Source organism: Trichechus manatus, unplaced genomic scaffold (genome assembly GCF_000243295.1).
Source record: "Trichechus manatus latirostris isolate Lorelei unplaced genomic scaffold, TriManLat1.0 scaffold00050, whole genome shotgun sequence".
Classification (NCBI taxonomy): domain Eukaryota; kingdom Metazoa; phylum Chordata; class Mammalia; order Sirenia; family Trichechidae; genus Trichechus; species Trichechus manatus.
In genome coordinates, this window is record NW_004443986.1 from 3,477,932 (window position 1) to 3,493,051 (window position 15,120).

The 15,120-nt window shown below is 37.7% G+C and overlaps 1 long non-coding RNA gene across 1 annotated transcript in view; it reads left to right on the forward strand.

Annotated features, from left to right (window-relative positions):
* The first annotated feature begins 879 nt into the window (after positions 1-879).
* Positions 880-15,120, forward strand: part of LOC111820783 (uncharacterized) — a 24,857-nt gene continuing 10,616 nt past the window's right edge. Inside the window, exon 1 of the long non-coding RNA XR_002824297.1 lies at positions 880-1,226. This is a non-coding gene — a long non-coding RNA (uncharacterized LOC111820783). The remainder of the gene's footprint in view (positions 1,227-15,120) is intronic.

Sequence of the window (15,120 nt, forward strand, 5' to 3'; positions counted from 1 at the left end):
AATATTCACTCAGAGATAGATTCCATCGAGGTAGAACCTATGCTGTAATCTATTATGATGTGTTTTACATTAGAGATGCCAGGGTTGACTTTGCAAACTGAAATGTTTATAGGCCTAGATAGGTTGATGTAGATTAAGGGTAAGGCCATACTGAATGGTGAGGAGAGTTGAATAGGCCCTAGCTAAAAAGGCAGCCACTAATCAGTGCTAATCCATCGTAATCAAGGATGAAAGCCAGACATAGGGATTTTGGGGTGAAATTCTCTAATATTTAAAGTGCTCTTATGTGGGTTGCATAGAAGTGGCAGCTGTACTTTGGAACCCCCTGCTGTAGGCCATGTGCTTGATGTGTCCATGATTGTCAATGTGCGGTGACCAGGGCAGCAGTAGCTTTCCATCCAGCATTTCTAACTAGCACTGGACATCACGATGAGATTGTGATGTATTGTAAGATGGCGCTCCACTGTAAAAATACCAATCATTAGTTACATAACCAATCACCCCATCCAAAACCCCAAACCAAACCCAATGCCGTCAAGTCGATTCTGACTCACAGCGATCCTATAGGACAGAGTAGAACTGCCCCATAAGGTTTCCAAGGAGCACCTGGTAGATTGAAACTGCCAACCTTCTGGATAGCAGCTGAGTTCTTAACCACTGTGCCACCAGGGTACCAATTGCCCCATACTAGACATAAAATAAGAGACATAGTATTTGAAATGATGTTTTAAGCAAGGAGATCTAAACACAAAATAGGAGCAATTATCTTTCTAAACACCATCCCTAATATTTCCTTCAATTTAAGAGACAAGGCTGTAGCTGCCTTTTCTTGTCAGAAGTCTTACCTGAACTTCTCTCTTTGCACTGACTGCTGAAAATGGGGCCAAGCCTTGCAATTCACATTAAGCTTACGTCTGTCAGGAATATATAAGTTGGACTTTCAGATCGACTGTGATCTGTTGAGGTAAGCATTTAGGTAACAAAATTTTATTGCATCTTTTCTCTGCATCTGCTTTCAATTGAAGAACTCAGGAGCCTAAAGAAATGAGCTTCCTTTGCTTTTTTCTTTCCATGAGGGTATTTGAAGAGGATATTAAGGAGCACAGGCCTTGAAAACCCTCTCCACTCTTTGTTCCTTGAACTCTGGGAAGGACAGTTCAGAAAATCAGTGCTGCATCACCACACTGGGGAAGATAAATGTCAACCTCTTCTATCACAAACCCGAGGTATGTATCACTTGATGACTAATAGCCAAATTGGCTGTACTCTTGTGAACCTCTTTAGCTGGTTCTCCTGAGCAAATTATATGTAAATATTTAAAATGCATTTTTAGTAGATTAATATGTTGTATTCAATAGAACTTTAAGCTGAAGTTTAGTTTCTGATGATCTTTAGTAATTTTACCAGAGTATCGTGTGTGCTTTCATATGGGGCCCGGACGCTTACTGAAAGAAAACAACTTTTGTAATAACTTTTTTTTTTAATAGGCCTCTAAAGAACTCAATGGAAACTATTTTGGACTCATGACTTCTTCTTTCCCAGACTCCTGAAATATTCCATCACGTTATTTGTAAAGTATTTGTTTTCTCATCTTTTTTTGTTTTAACTTCTAATTGTTCACAGTGTGCAACAGCGTGCTTATTTTCTTTTTTTTCTGTCATCCCGAAAATGTGATTTTCATCTATTTTATACAGAGGTACATTTTCTTGATTCATGATGTGTGCATTGTATACACTCTGAAGCAAACCTCAATGCACATGCGTCAATCTCTCCTAGCACTTCCCAGGGGCAGAAAGCTTCCCGGTTCAAACAGATGCAGCACTAGAGGTGCTTACTTGTCCATGACAAGAAATTTGAAAGACAGCTACCTGGCCAAGTGACTGGAAGAGATCCACATTTTTGCCCATTCTAAAGAAAGGTGATCCAACAGAATGTGTAAATTATTAAACAATATCATTAATATCACATACAAGTTAAATTTTGCTGAAGATAATTCAAAAGTGGTTGCATAGTACATCAACAGGGTACTGCCAGAAATTCAAGCCAGGTTCAGAAGAGAATGAGGAACAAGGGATAACATTGCTAATGTCAAATGGATCTTGGCTGAAGTAGAGAATGAAAGAAAGATGTTTACCTGTGTTTTATTGACTATGAAAAGGCATTTAAATGTGTGGATCATAACAAATTATGGATAACATAAATAGGAATTCCAGAACGCTTAATTGTGCTCATGAAGAACCTCTACATAGACCAAGAGGCAGTCATTCAAACAGAACAAGGGGATGCTGTGTGGTTTAAAGTCAGGAAAGGTGTGCGTCAGGGTTGTATCCTTTCACCATACTTATCCAATCTGTATGTTGAGCAAATAATTGGAGAAGCTGGGCTATGTGAAGAATAGGGCATTGGGATTGGAGAAAGACTCATTAACAACCCGCAAAATGCAGATGACACAACCTTGCTTGCTGAGAGCAAAGAAGGCTTGAAGCACTTACTGAAGAAGGTCAAAGACTACAGCCTTCAGTATGGATTACACCTAAACACAAAGAAAACGGAAAAATCCTCACAATTGGACCGGTGAGTAATAGCATGATAAACGGAGAAAATATTGAAGTTGTCAATGATTTCATTTTACCAGGATCCACAATCAGCGCCTGTGGAAGCAGCAGTCAAAAAATGAAACAACCCATTGCATTTGGCAAATCTGCTGCAAAAGACCTCTTTCAAGTGTTAAAAAGCAAAGATGTCACTATAAGGACTAAGGTGTTGGCAAAGAATATTGAATGTATCATGGGCTACCAGAAGAATGGAGCCCTGGTGGCACAGTGGTTAAGCATTTGACTGCTAACAAAAAGGTCAGCAGTTTGAATCCACCAGCCGCTGCTTGGAAACCCTATGGGACAGTTCTACTCTGTCCTACAGGGTTGCTATGAGTCAGAATCAACTCAACGGCAGTGAGTTTCACCAGAAGAATGAACACACCTGCCTTGGAAGACGTTCAGCCAGAATGCTCCTTAGAGGTGGGGATGGCAAGACTTTGTCTTAAGTACTTTGGATGTGTTGTTAGGCGGGACCAGTTCCTGGAGAAGGACATCATGCTTGGTAATGTAGAGGGTCAACAAAAAAAGAGGAAGACCCTCAACGAGAGGGATTGATGCAGTGGCTGCAAGGATGGGCTGAAGCATAGCAAGGATTGTGAGGATGGCGCAGGACCATTTTGTTCTGTTGGTCATAGGGTCGCTATGAGTCAGAACTGTGTTGAAGGTACCTAACAACGATAACAATCTTTATGGAAGTAGACTGCTACATCTTTCTCACACGGAGTGGCTGGTGGGTTTGAATTGCCGACCTTTTCAGTTAGCAGCTGAACTCTTTAACCAGTGGGCCACCAGGGCTCCTGAAACTGCTACCAAAAAAAAAAAGACCAAACCCGTAGGGTCCAGTTGATTCCAACTCATAGCAACCCTGTAGGACAGAGTAGAACTGCCCCATAGGGTTTCCAAGGAGCTCCTGGTGGATTCAAACTGCCGACCTTTTGGTTAGCAGCTGTAGCTCTTAACCACTGCACCACCAGGGTTTCCTTATCTCTGTATTGCCTTCAGACTAAAGCTCCAATAACACTGCTATAGAGATAAATCAATACCAAGCCTAAGTATTCAAAGAAATGAAAGGCTGGGGAAGAGACAAGAGGGACAAATCTCCACCTCACTCCCCACCAGCTGCTGACATTAAAATATCCCAGGCTCTCAGGCCTCTGTTTTTAACTCATGGATAGTACATGATTCAGAGCCTGGCAGTATTCACAGAAGATGTTTTGTTTAGCTGTATTTTGCAGCCGAGATGTTTTTAAAATGAATGTTTGAGAGCGCACAGCTGGATTAATAGAAGTGGCACAGTTTCTAAGTTGGGGTCAGGGACATACTAAAGAACCTGTCATGAGACCTGGATCATGTTGACCACAAGAACACAGAATGCACCCTATTTTCTTTTCAAGTGTTTCAGATAGCTGTTTTTGTTTTTATTTACTTATTTATAATTTTATTTATTTTGTTGTTGTTGAGACTATGCACAGCAAACCATACACCAATTCAACAGTTTCTACACGTACAACTCAGTGACATTGATTACATTCTTCGAGTTGTGCAAACATTCTCACCCTCCTTCTCTGAGTTGTTTTCCTCATTAACATAAACTCACTGTCCCCTAAGGCTCCTATCTAATCTTTTAAGGAGAAGAATAAAAACAAATTTTGTCATGAAAAGTTATAAATTACAGAGTACTTTTAAAGTGCTTAGACTAAGAAATTTCTGATGATTTCTGAAACGTTTGAGAATGTCATCTAAGAAGATCAGTCTCCTACACATCCATGAAGAAAAAAATAAATTAAAACTTAAATTTTAAGTAAATAAAAGTAATGACTTGTTTAAATGTTATAAAAGTTAACTGCTTAAAAAAATCAACTTGCTCATTTAGGTTAGTCTTTCCGTATTATCTTTGTGTTTATTGTTTGTTTTGTTTTGTTGCTGTTGCTGTTTGCTGTCAAAATCTGCACCTTATGTTATAATTGATAGACCAAGGAAGAGCAAAAAATTAAGATATTCATCGGAAATTTATTTAGATTCTAAACGTTCAGTCTGCATGAGGCCAAGACACTTAATGTACATTTTGAATTTTTTGTTTTTATGCTCATTCATCTATTCAGTAAGTATTTGCTGAACACCTATAATATACTTGGCACTCACCTGCTGGGGTTGCAGAGCAATCCCTGCACTCACAGAATTTTCGTTGCAGTTCAGGGATGATAACAAAAGGGCATAACTGTCATTTGTTGGATGGCAGTAATTGACTTGGAGAAACAAATAAATCATAAAGAGAGACTAGTAAGTCCCTAAGGGGTAGGGAGTGTGTGGTGCAGTTTGCAATTTTAAAGTGAGTATTTAAGGAAGACCTCATTCAGACGGTAATAACTGAGCAAAGACTTAAAGGAAGTAATAAAATATACAGAAAAAATATCATTCAAGGAATTTGAAGTTTTCACCATTTCAGGAGCAGTTAAAATAATTTATAAGTATTTGAAAATGGCAATGTTACAATAATTTATTCCATTAGATGTTGTTGTTGTTAAATGTGACCCCGTGTGCAATGGAATGTAATGCTGCCTCGTCTGTGCCATCTCCATGATGGGTTATGGATGGTACCACCATTAGGCATTACACTATGAGAAAGATGTGTACAGACCACTGTGGACCTATGATATCTCAAAGGATAGGCCAGGGGTTCTGCAAGATCCTGACAACTTCAATTTCGTTCAGGGTGAATTTGGGATTCTGTGTAGCTTTGTTTCATTTCTTTGAAAATTAGAGATATGGTCATTCTCTGTACCTAGCTTTAAAAATTTGTTGTTGTTGTTAGGTGCCATCGAGTTGGTGCCAACTCTTAGCAAGCCTATGTACTACAGAATGAAACACTTCCTGGTCCTGCACCATGCTCACAATCGTTGTTATGCTTGAGCCTATTGTTGCAGCCACAGTGTCAATCCATCTCATTGAGGGTCTTCCTCTTTTTCACTGACCCTGTACTTTACCAAGCATGATGTCCTTCTCCAAGGACTGGTTCTTCCTGATAACATGTCCGAAGTACATGAGAGGAAGTTTCACCATCATTGCTTCTAAGAAGCATTCTGGTTGTACTTCTTCCAAGACAGATTTGTTCATTCTTTTGGCAGTCCGTGGTATAGTCACTATGCTTTGCCAACACCGCAATTCAAAGGCGCCAATTCTTCTTCAGTCTTCCTTATTGATTGTCCAGCTTTTGCATGCATACGATGCAATTGAAAATACTATGGCTTGGGTCAGGCGCACCTTACTCTTAAAGGTGACATCTTTGCTTTTCAACACTACAAATTTAGCAACTTGGATTTAACTAACAAAAACACCATGAGCAGTGTAAAGCGTCCTGAATAGGAATTGAGACCTGAGAACTGGGCAGACTGGTCACTAAGTAGCCTTGTGGCTTTGGGGGCAACACATTTAATTTCCCTGAGTCTCAATTTTCTCACTTGCTAAACAATACATTTGGATGCCATGATCTTTCAAGTTTTTTTTTTTTTTAAGAAATGTTTCTTATTTCCAAGTTTCCATGATTTTACTACACATTTCTGTGCCGCTTACTAAAACACAGGGCAGCAGGATAATAACTGTTTTGCGGCGGGTTCTATGGATGACTCAACAGACCAAACAAGGGATGATGAGCACTCCTTTATACCTAGGCCCATGTAAATCCTTTTCTTGAGTTTTCAGCTATAGTACTCATTGCAGAACTTGTTAATGACCTGGCCAAAGTCCTCCTCATCCCATTGTTCAAACTGCATGCCAAGCGGCTTCATCTCCTGCTATTGTTTCCCAGTAGTTTGCAGCTGCCCTACATCGCTTGAAGCTGTACTTTGAAGTGCCCCCACTGCTTGTAGTTACCCTGTTTTATCTCACCATGCCCAGATTCCGGAATCCTAAAGTAATCCTTTCTCCTCACACAGTTGCTCAGTGAAAATGCACTGCGGTATGTCTTATGTGAGAATTCAATGACTGCCGGCTCTATTACAAGCTGGCTCTACTACAATACCTCAACGATGTTTCTTTTTTCCTTGTTTTAGAGGTGGAGGGATACTTACTGTGCATCAGAGATCAAAATCCCAAAGGCCAATTTAATATTCAGTTTTTTTGCTTTCCTACTTGTGCAAAGGCTGCCGACTAATCCAACCCACATTAGTGTCGCCCTTCTTTTCTGCAAGGAGGAGGCAGCATTGTGGTGCAGCAGGTATACGCTTTGGAGATAGCCCAGATTTGAGTTCTAACTCCACATCGAAATATATAAATATAAATATAGGGAGGAGTAATTTAAATGTATTGAGTAACTATGAAGGAAATTAGTTTAGGCCAGTTGTCTCACATTTTTAACCTTAGGTAAGAATCATCCATGCAGTTTATTAAAAATACATTTTCCATGAATCAAGAGCAGAGATTTTGGTTCAGTCATTCCAGGTGGAACCCAGGAATCTGCATTTTAACAGGCAGCCAAGGTGATTCTGACACTAATAGTGTATTGATTTCTGTAAGAGAAACCTTGTCTTAGGCTGAATAGTGTAGTCACTACTGAGGAAGAGCATGTGGTTATTACAACCAGACAAAACTCAGTTTACATCCCAGATCTGCTATTTACCCTTTTTAGGAGCATAGACAAATTAGGTAACCTCTTTGATCCTCAGTTTCCTCAACTGTCAAGCTGAGTAATTCTTAGTGTAGAAGTAAGATTAAATTAGGCATTATACCTAAAGCACTTACTACATCAAAAAATAATCACTAATTAAGTATGTTGTGAATGTAATTAATGCCACTGAATTATATACTTGAAATGGTCAAAATGATAAATTTTATGTTATGTGTATTTTAACACAATTTTAAATAGTAACCACTGAAATGGAAATTATATATTTATAACATGTATAAAGGTTTCATCAGTTTTGGTGGCCTTCTAAATAGAGTAGCTCTTAATTCTAATAGGGATATGTACTGTGACTACATTGGTATGATGTCTTAAGCTAGGTTCAGCTCCCTCATTCTGCTATTGATACTCAGAAATGAAAACCTTGAGAAACCACCAGATAGTGGGAACATGGTATCTAAAAATGTCGTTTGCTTTTGAATCATCCAAGAGTTTCTTCAACGTTAAGGTAGACAAAGGTTGTCGAAGGGAAGGTAAAATTTTATACGCTCCATTACTCTGAATTGTAATGGAAGAAACTTTCTCACCCCCATCTATTTCTGGCTCTGTGACTTCATTCTAAATCTCAATGTAATTTCCCAAAAAAGGTGATTACCCAATTACATAATACCTGAAAGTCAATCTGATTTGAGGCCCCCTGGAATTTCTGCTGCAAATGTAGGTAGAGACTTGCTATGGATTGAATTGTTGTTGTTAGATGCCATCGAGTTGGTTCCGACTCATAGCGACCCTGTGCACAACAAAATGAAACACTGCCCAGTCCTGCCTGATCCTCACAGTCTTTGTTATGTTTGAACCCATTATTGCAGTCACTGTGTCAATCCATCTCCTTAAGTGTCTTCCTCTTTTTCCTTCACCCTCTACCTTACCAAGCATGATGTTCTTCTCCAGGGACTGATCCTTCCTGATAACATGTCCAAAGTACTTGACACGAAGTCTTGCCATCCTTGTTTCTGAGGAGCATTCTGGCTGTATTTCTTCCGTGACAGATTTGTTCATTCTTTTGGCAGTCCACGGTATATTCAGTATTCTTCACCAACACCATAATTCAAATGCATCAATTCTTTGGTCTTCCTTATTCATTGTTCAGCTCTCTACGCATAGAAGGTGACTAAGAATATCATGGCTTGAGTCAGGCGCACCGTAGTCTTCAAAATATTTTTGCCTTTTAACACTTGAAAGAGGTCTTTTGCAGCAGATTTGCCCAATGCAATACATTCTCTGATTTCTTTACTGCTGCTTCCATGGACATTGATTGTGGATCCAACTAAAATGAAATCCTTGACAACTTCAATATTTTCTCCGTTTATCATTATGTTGCTTATTGGTCCAGTTGTAAGGATTTTTGTTTTCTTTATGTTGAGGTGTAATCCCTACTGAAAACTGTAGTCTTTGATCTTCCTCTGTAAGTGCCTCAAGTCCTCTTCGCTTTCAGCAAACAAGGGTGCGTCATCTGCATATGACAGGTTGTTAATGAGTCTTCCTCCAATCCTAATGTTGCATTCTTCTTCATATAGTCCAGCTTCTAGGATTATTTGTTTATCATACAGATTGAATAAGTGTGGTGAACGGATACAACGCCGACGCACACCTTTCCTGACTTTAAACCACACAGTAACTTCTTGTTCTGTTCAAATGACTGCCTCTTGGTCTATGTACAGGTTTCTCATGAGTACAATTAAGTGTTCTGGAATTCCCATTCTTCAAACTGTTATCTATAATTTGTTATGAGCCACACAGTAGAATGCCTTTGCATAGTCAATAAAACACAGGTAAACATCTTTCTGGTATTCTCTGTTTTCCGCCAAGATTCATCCGACATCAGCAATGATATCTCTCGTTTCCCGTCCTTTTCTGAATCTGGCTTGAATTTCTGGCAGTTTCCTGTTGATGTACTGCTGCAATTGTTTTTGAATTATCTTCAGCAAAATTTTACTTACGTGTTATATTAATGATATTGTTCGATAATTTCTGCATTCTGTTGGATCACCTTTCTTTGGAATGGGCACAAATATGGATCTAGTCCAGTCAGTTGGCCAGGTAGCTGTCTTCCAAAGTTCTTGGCATTGCATCTGCCTCTCACAGAGCGGCTGGTGGGTTCAAACCTGGGTTCAAACTGCTGACCTTTTGGTTAGTAGTCAAGCACTTAACCACTGTGCCACAGGGCTCTTCCCTATAGCCAGCACCCCAAATTCAGACTTCTGGCCTCCTAAATTGTGAGAAAATAAATGTCTATTTGTTAAAAGCCACCTTCTTGTGGTATTTCTGTTACAGCAGCACTAGATAACTAAAACAAGGCTGGAGAGTTTAATAGTCAGGTTGTTCCAGGGGTCAGTCTGGAGATGTGAGTGTACTTCATTGCACTCTAAAGGCCTCCAAGTAGGACCCTGATGGGAACCAAGGTCCCAAGTAAAAATCCCAATTGAGTTTGCTCCGTGAGATTTGCTGACTTTGAGTTATACTGGGAACACCCTCTGTGAAAGCTTTTCTGACGGCCCAGATGTAGATGCTCCTCATGTTCTACCACAACATTTGATATTTGTAACCCCGAGGCATTGTGTTAATATATTGCGTTTGATTGTTTGCACATCTGTCTCCCACTTGAGGACGTAGATTGTAGTTCCTTTAAATTTAATGAAATATTTTGTACACCAGTGCTTCAGCATTTCAGAGAAGAAAAATATTTTGTAAGAAATATGATAAACATAAAAGGATGCAAATGACATATTTTATTGTTTTCTACTTTGTACTAAACAAAAAACCAAACCCATTGCAGTCAAGTTGATTCTGACTCCTAGTGACCCTATAGGACAGAGTAGAACTGCCTCATAGGGTTTCCAAGGAGCTGCTGGTGGATTCAAACTGCCAACCTTTTGATTAGCAGCCGTAACTCTTAACCACTGTACCACCAGGACTCCCGTGTCTCACAAATCATTTTAGCAGGTAAAGCTTTGAAAATAGGTCTCAAATCACTAAAGATCAAGGAAATATTCGTGATAATTTCATATTTACTCATGTGAGATTTGCCAGTTAATTCAGCCCATACCTACCATGAAAAAATAATAAGCTTTCAGTGCTTTCTACTAACCAACTATGCCCAAAAAGTATATAGAAAAGAGCCATTGTTTTGATGGAAACTTTTTAAATAAAACAAAACAATTTTATAAAATGCTGTAATGTTTTTATAAATGTTATCTTGGAATTTATCGGCTTTGTAAAGGTGTTATGAAATGTACAAAACCCTAATCTGGATTCAACCTAGAGCCAAGTAATGAGATGCAAGGAGAAAATTTCTTTCTAGAGAGCATTCTTGCTAGTTTTGAATGAGCTATGCTTAATCACAGAATGCCTGAAAGAAAATCAAGTTAGACTCCCTCTCAGACTAGTAGGGTTTTTTAACTATAATTTATCCTTCTTGGTATCACTTTTTCTATCTATCAAAAAGTTTAGTTGGTTTAAAAATGGTAACTCAATTTCAGAAATAACCAACAAGATCTTTGATGGTTTCCTTTAGTAAGAGGATTTTAACTAAAAACTTGATTTTACCATTTTCATTTAAATTCATTAAAGAAGAACTTGTACTTTTCAGCCTTTCATATATATCTCCAGAAAATAAATGTTGTTAGGTGCTGTTGAGTCGGTTCCGACTGATAGCAACCCTGTGTACAACAGAATGAAACACTGCCTGATCCTGCGACATCCTCAGAATCCTTACGCTTGAGCCCATTGTTGCAGCCACTGTGCAGAAACTAAATAAGACAATAATATTAGAGTTAGGAGCAAGGCATATTTACATGGATTCTAAAGTTATAAAGAAATATGTCAGTAGGTACTGAAAAATTGTCCAAGAAAAGGTCTAGGCAGGAACATGATACTCTCAGGAGAACCGTGATGGTAAAATACAATCTGTCTACAAGGGAATCTGGTCATTGTAAAAACACAATGCTGAGTACCCCCCAGGACATAAATGTGCACTTACCAATTTCCACTTGGGAAACATTGAAGCAAAAATCAACTTTGAGACCTTCAGATAAGAAACAATACTCTTGAATTTCACCAGCAACTCCAATCCACTAGATCACTCAGTTATATTGAATTCACACGTGGCTTGGCATTTTATTTTATTGTAGTATAGTTGGCCAAAAAGAATGTATACAGCAGAAATTTTTCCTATTCTTCATTGACAGTTGGAATTCTTCAAGGAATTTTCCAAAAGAAATATTCAACTGCGAATCATTGTGAATATCAGTATCTAGAATATCTTGAACATGGATCTTCAGGAAATACTGTCAAATTAAATTTTTATTGGAATGTAATGTAGGTACAGGAAAATGCACAAATCGTATGTGTACAGCTTGATGAAATTTTCACAAAATGATGACATCTGTATGAAACCAGTACAAAGATGAGGAAATGTTATACACACTCCACAAGGCCCCCTGCTTCCCCTCCTGACCATTAACCCCTCAAAGTAACCACAAACCTGACTTTTTTTTTTTTTTAACTTTATATAAGTAGAATCATACAGCATGAACTCTTTTTTCTCTGGCTTCTTTCACTTAAAACATATGTGTGAGGTTCATCTATGTTGTTGCTATAACTAGTGTTTATGAATTGTTAACACTGTGTAGTAATCCATTGTATCAATATATCATAATTTATCTATCCATTTTACTGTTATAAACATTTGGGTATTTCCAGTTTCGAGCCATTACAAATAATGAAGTCATAAACATTGTCATTGTGAACACATGTACTTCTGTTTAGTTCATGTCTAAGAATGGGATGGTAAGATTATTGGATATGTGTCTTTACTAGCTTTAATAGTTTCTGCAAAGAAGTAAGAATACTATTTGGTTCAGATCATCTCCAGCATTTGGCATTTTGTTTTATTGATGAGTATTCAGTGTATCTCATTGCAGTTTCAATTTTCATTTCACTGATGACTATTGAAGTGCCTTTTTATATATTTAAGGTCCATTTGGATATTTTCCTTTATGTATTGCTCTTTCAAGTTTTTTGCCTGTTTTATATTGTGTTGTTTTTTTTCTTATTGTTTTCTGTATGTCTTTGATACACATTCTTTGATAATGCATTTATAAAAAAAATTTTATATAGTTTGCTTTCTTAGTCTCTTAATGACATCTTTTGAATAACAGAAATTGTTAATTTTAGGATAGTCTATATATTTTTTCCTTTTCTTAAGCCTTTTTAGAATTCTATTTAAGAAATACTTGGCTTATTTCTCAAGTTCATAAAAATATTCTCCTATGTTTCCTTCTGAAAGCTTTAGTGTTTTGCATTTTGCTTTTATATCTATGATCCATCTGAAATTGATTGTTGTGTATGATGTGAGACAATAGTGCTTTGTACTTGCATATGTTTTGTTGTATTTATTCCTGGCTAAGTTATTTTTTAGGTGTTATTGTAAATGGTTTAATTTAAAATTTTTATTTTCCTTTTTTAATTTTGGAAGATAAAATGCAATTGATTTTGTACATTGATTTTATAACAAGAGATCTTTCTCAATTCACTTATTAATTCTAATAGTTTGAATATAGACTTCTTTTTGCCATTTTCTATGTATAGTATCAAATCATCTAAAAATAATGACAGTTTTATATCTTCACTTTCAATCCTTTTGCTTTTTATTTTTTTAATTCCTTGTTGTACTAGCTACTACTTCTAGTACAGTATTGAGTAATAATAGTGATGACAGATAAGTTATAAATCCAGTTTTATTACTGATCTCAGTGGAAATTTTTCAATATTTTACCATAAAGTGAGAAGCTCCTGATAGGAAGTTTGTGGATAGTGTATCTGATTAAGAAATTTCTATTCTGTACCTAGTTTGCTAAGAGTTATTCTTGTAAATTGATGTTGAATTATATAAATTATTTTCTTTACATCTATGAGGATTACTGTGTAATTTTTCTTGATTTCATTTGTTAATGTTTGTGAGCACTGATTGATTTTTCTATGTTAAAACACCCCTACATTCCTGGAATAAACTCATTTGTTTGTGATATATTTATCTGTTTAGCTAATACACGTTTATATAACAATTGACTCATGAGTTTGAGAGTCACTCAGTCAAGTGTTTTCATCCATTTTTTAAAGTAGGTCGAATTGTTTTTGACCTTTTTACTGTTTTGGCATTTTTGACATTTTAACTCTTTTAAGAAGTAAAATTCTAACACATCCACTTACCTTGTCTATTGTTGTAGTAGACATGCTCATATAATTAATACCTTAGGATATTTATTTCAGGCATCACTGCCTGTAACTATGTAGGTAAAATAGGCTTTTGCATTGCCACACTTTGAGTAACGGGGATTTCCCCAACTTCTCCACTCTTCAGAGCTCGCATACACTTTTTCTTAATGCCCAGATAGTAATTGTCCAAGTCACTATCCCACGTGTCTACCGAATACAGTCTTTAGCTAGATTTTCCTCCAAGAATACATTATAGTTGGAAAATTTTACCTTTGCTATGAGTTCTCTCATTTTCTTGAAGAGTTTCATTCTAGACTAAAATCTGCCCTTAACTTTTGCATAACTGAAAGTCTCATTGAACTCTTTCTCTTTAAGTAAAGGTGTCATTTGTCCTCAAAGGTGTAATTTGTCTCAAACCTCTACTTTTTTTTCTTAATTTTTAAAACTGTACTTCAGATGAAGGTTTACAGAACAAATAGTTTCTCATTAAACAGTTAGTACACATATTGTTTTATGACATTGGTTAACAACCCCATAACATGTCAACACTCTCCCTTCTTGACGTTGGGTTCCCTATTACCAGCTTTCCTGTCCCCTCCTGCCTTCTAGTCCCTGTCCCTGGACTGTTGTGCCCCATTAGTCTTGTTTTGTTTTATGGGGCTGTCTAATCTTTGACTGAAGGGTGACCCTTGGGAGTGACTTCATTACTGAGCTAAAAGGCTGTCCAGGGGCCATACTCTTGGGGTTTCTCCGATCTCTGTCAGGTCAGTAAGTCTGGTCTTTTTTTGTGAGTTAGAATTTTGTTCTACATTTTTCTCCAGCTCTGTCCAGGACTCTCTGTTGTGATCTCTGTTAGAGAAGTCAGTAGCGGTAGCCAGGCACCATCTAGTTGTACTGGACTCAGTCGGGTGGAGGCCATGGTAGTTGTGGTCCATTAGTCCTTTGGACTAATCTTTCCCTTGTATCTTGTTTTCTTCATTCTCCCTTGCTGCCGAAGGGGTGAGACCAGTGGCGTATCTTAGATGGCTGCTGACAGGCTTTTAAGACCCCAGATGCTACTCCCCAAGGTAGAATGTAGAACATTTTCTTTATAAACTATGTTATGCCAATTGAGATAAATGTTTCTGGAGACCGTGGTCCCCACAGCCCTCAGCCCAGTAATTTGGTCCCTTAGGGAGTTTGGATGTGTCTACGGAGCTTCCATGACCTTTCCTTGTACAAGTTGTGCTGGCTTCCCCAGTATTGTGTACTGTCTTACCCTTCAACAAAGTTACCACTTATCTATTGTCTATTCAGTATTCCCCCCAACCCCACCACTCTTCCCATCCCTTGTAACCATCAAAGATTGTTTCTTTTTGTGTTTCAACCTTTTCATGAGTTTTTACAGTAACGGTCTCATACAATATTTTCTTTTTGTGATTGACTTATTTCACTCAGCATAATGTCCTCCAGTTTCATCCGTGTTATGAGATGCTTCGCAGATTCGCCATTGCTCTTTATCGTTGCATAATACTCCATTGTGTGTATGTACCATAGTTTGTTTATCCATTCATCTGTTGATGGGCATCTAGGTTGTTTCCATCATTTTGCTATTGTTAACAATGCTGCCATGAACATGAGTGTGTGCAT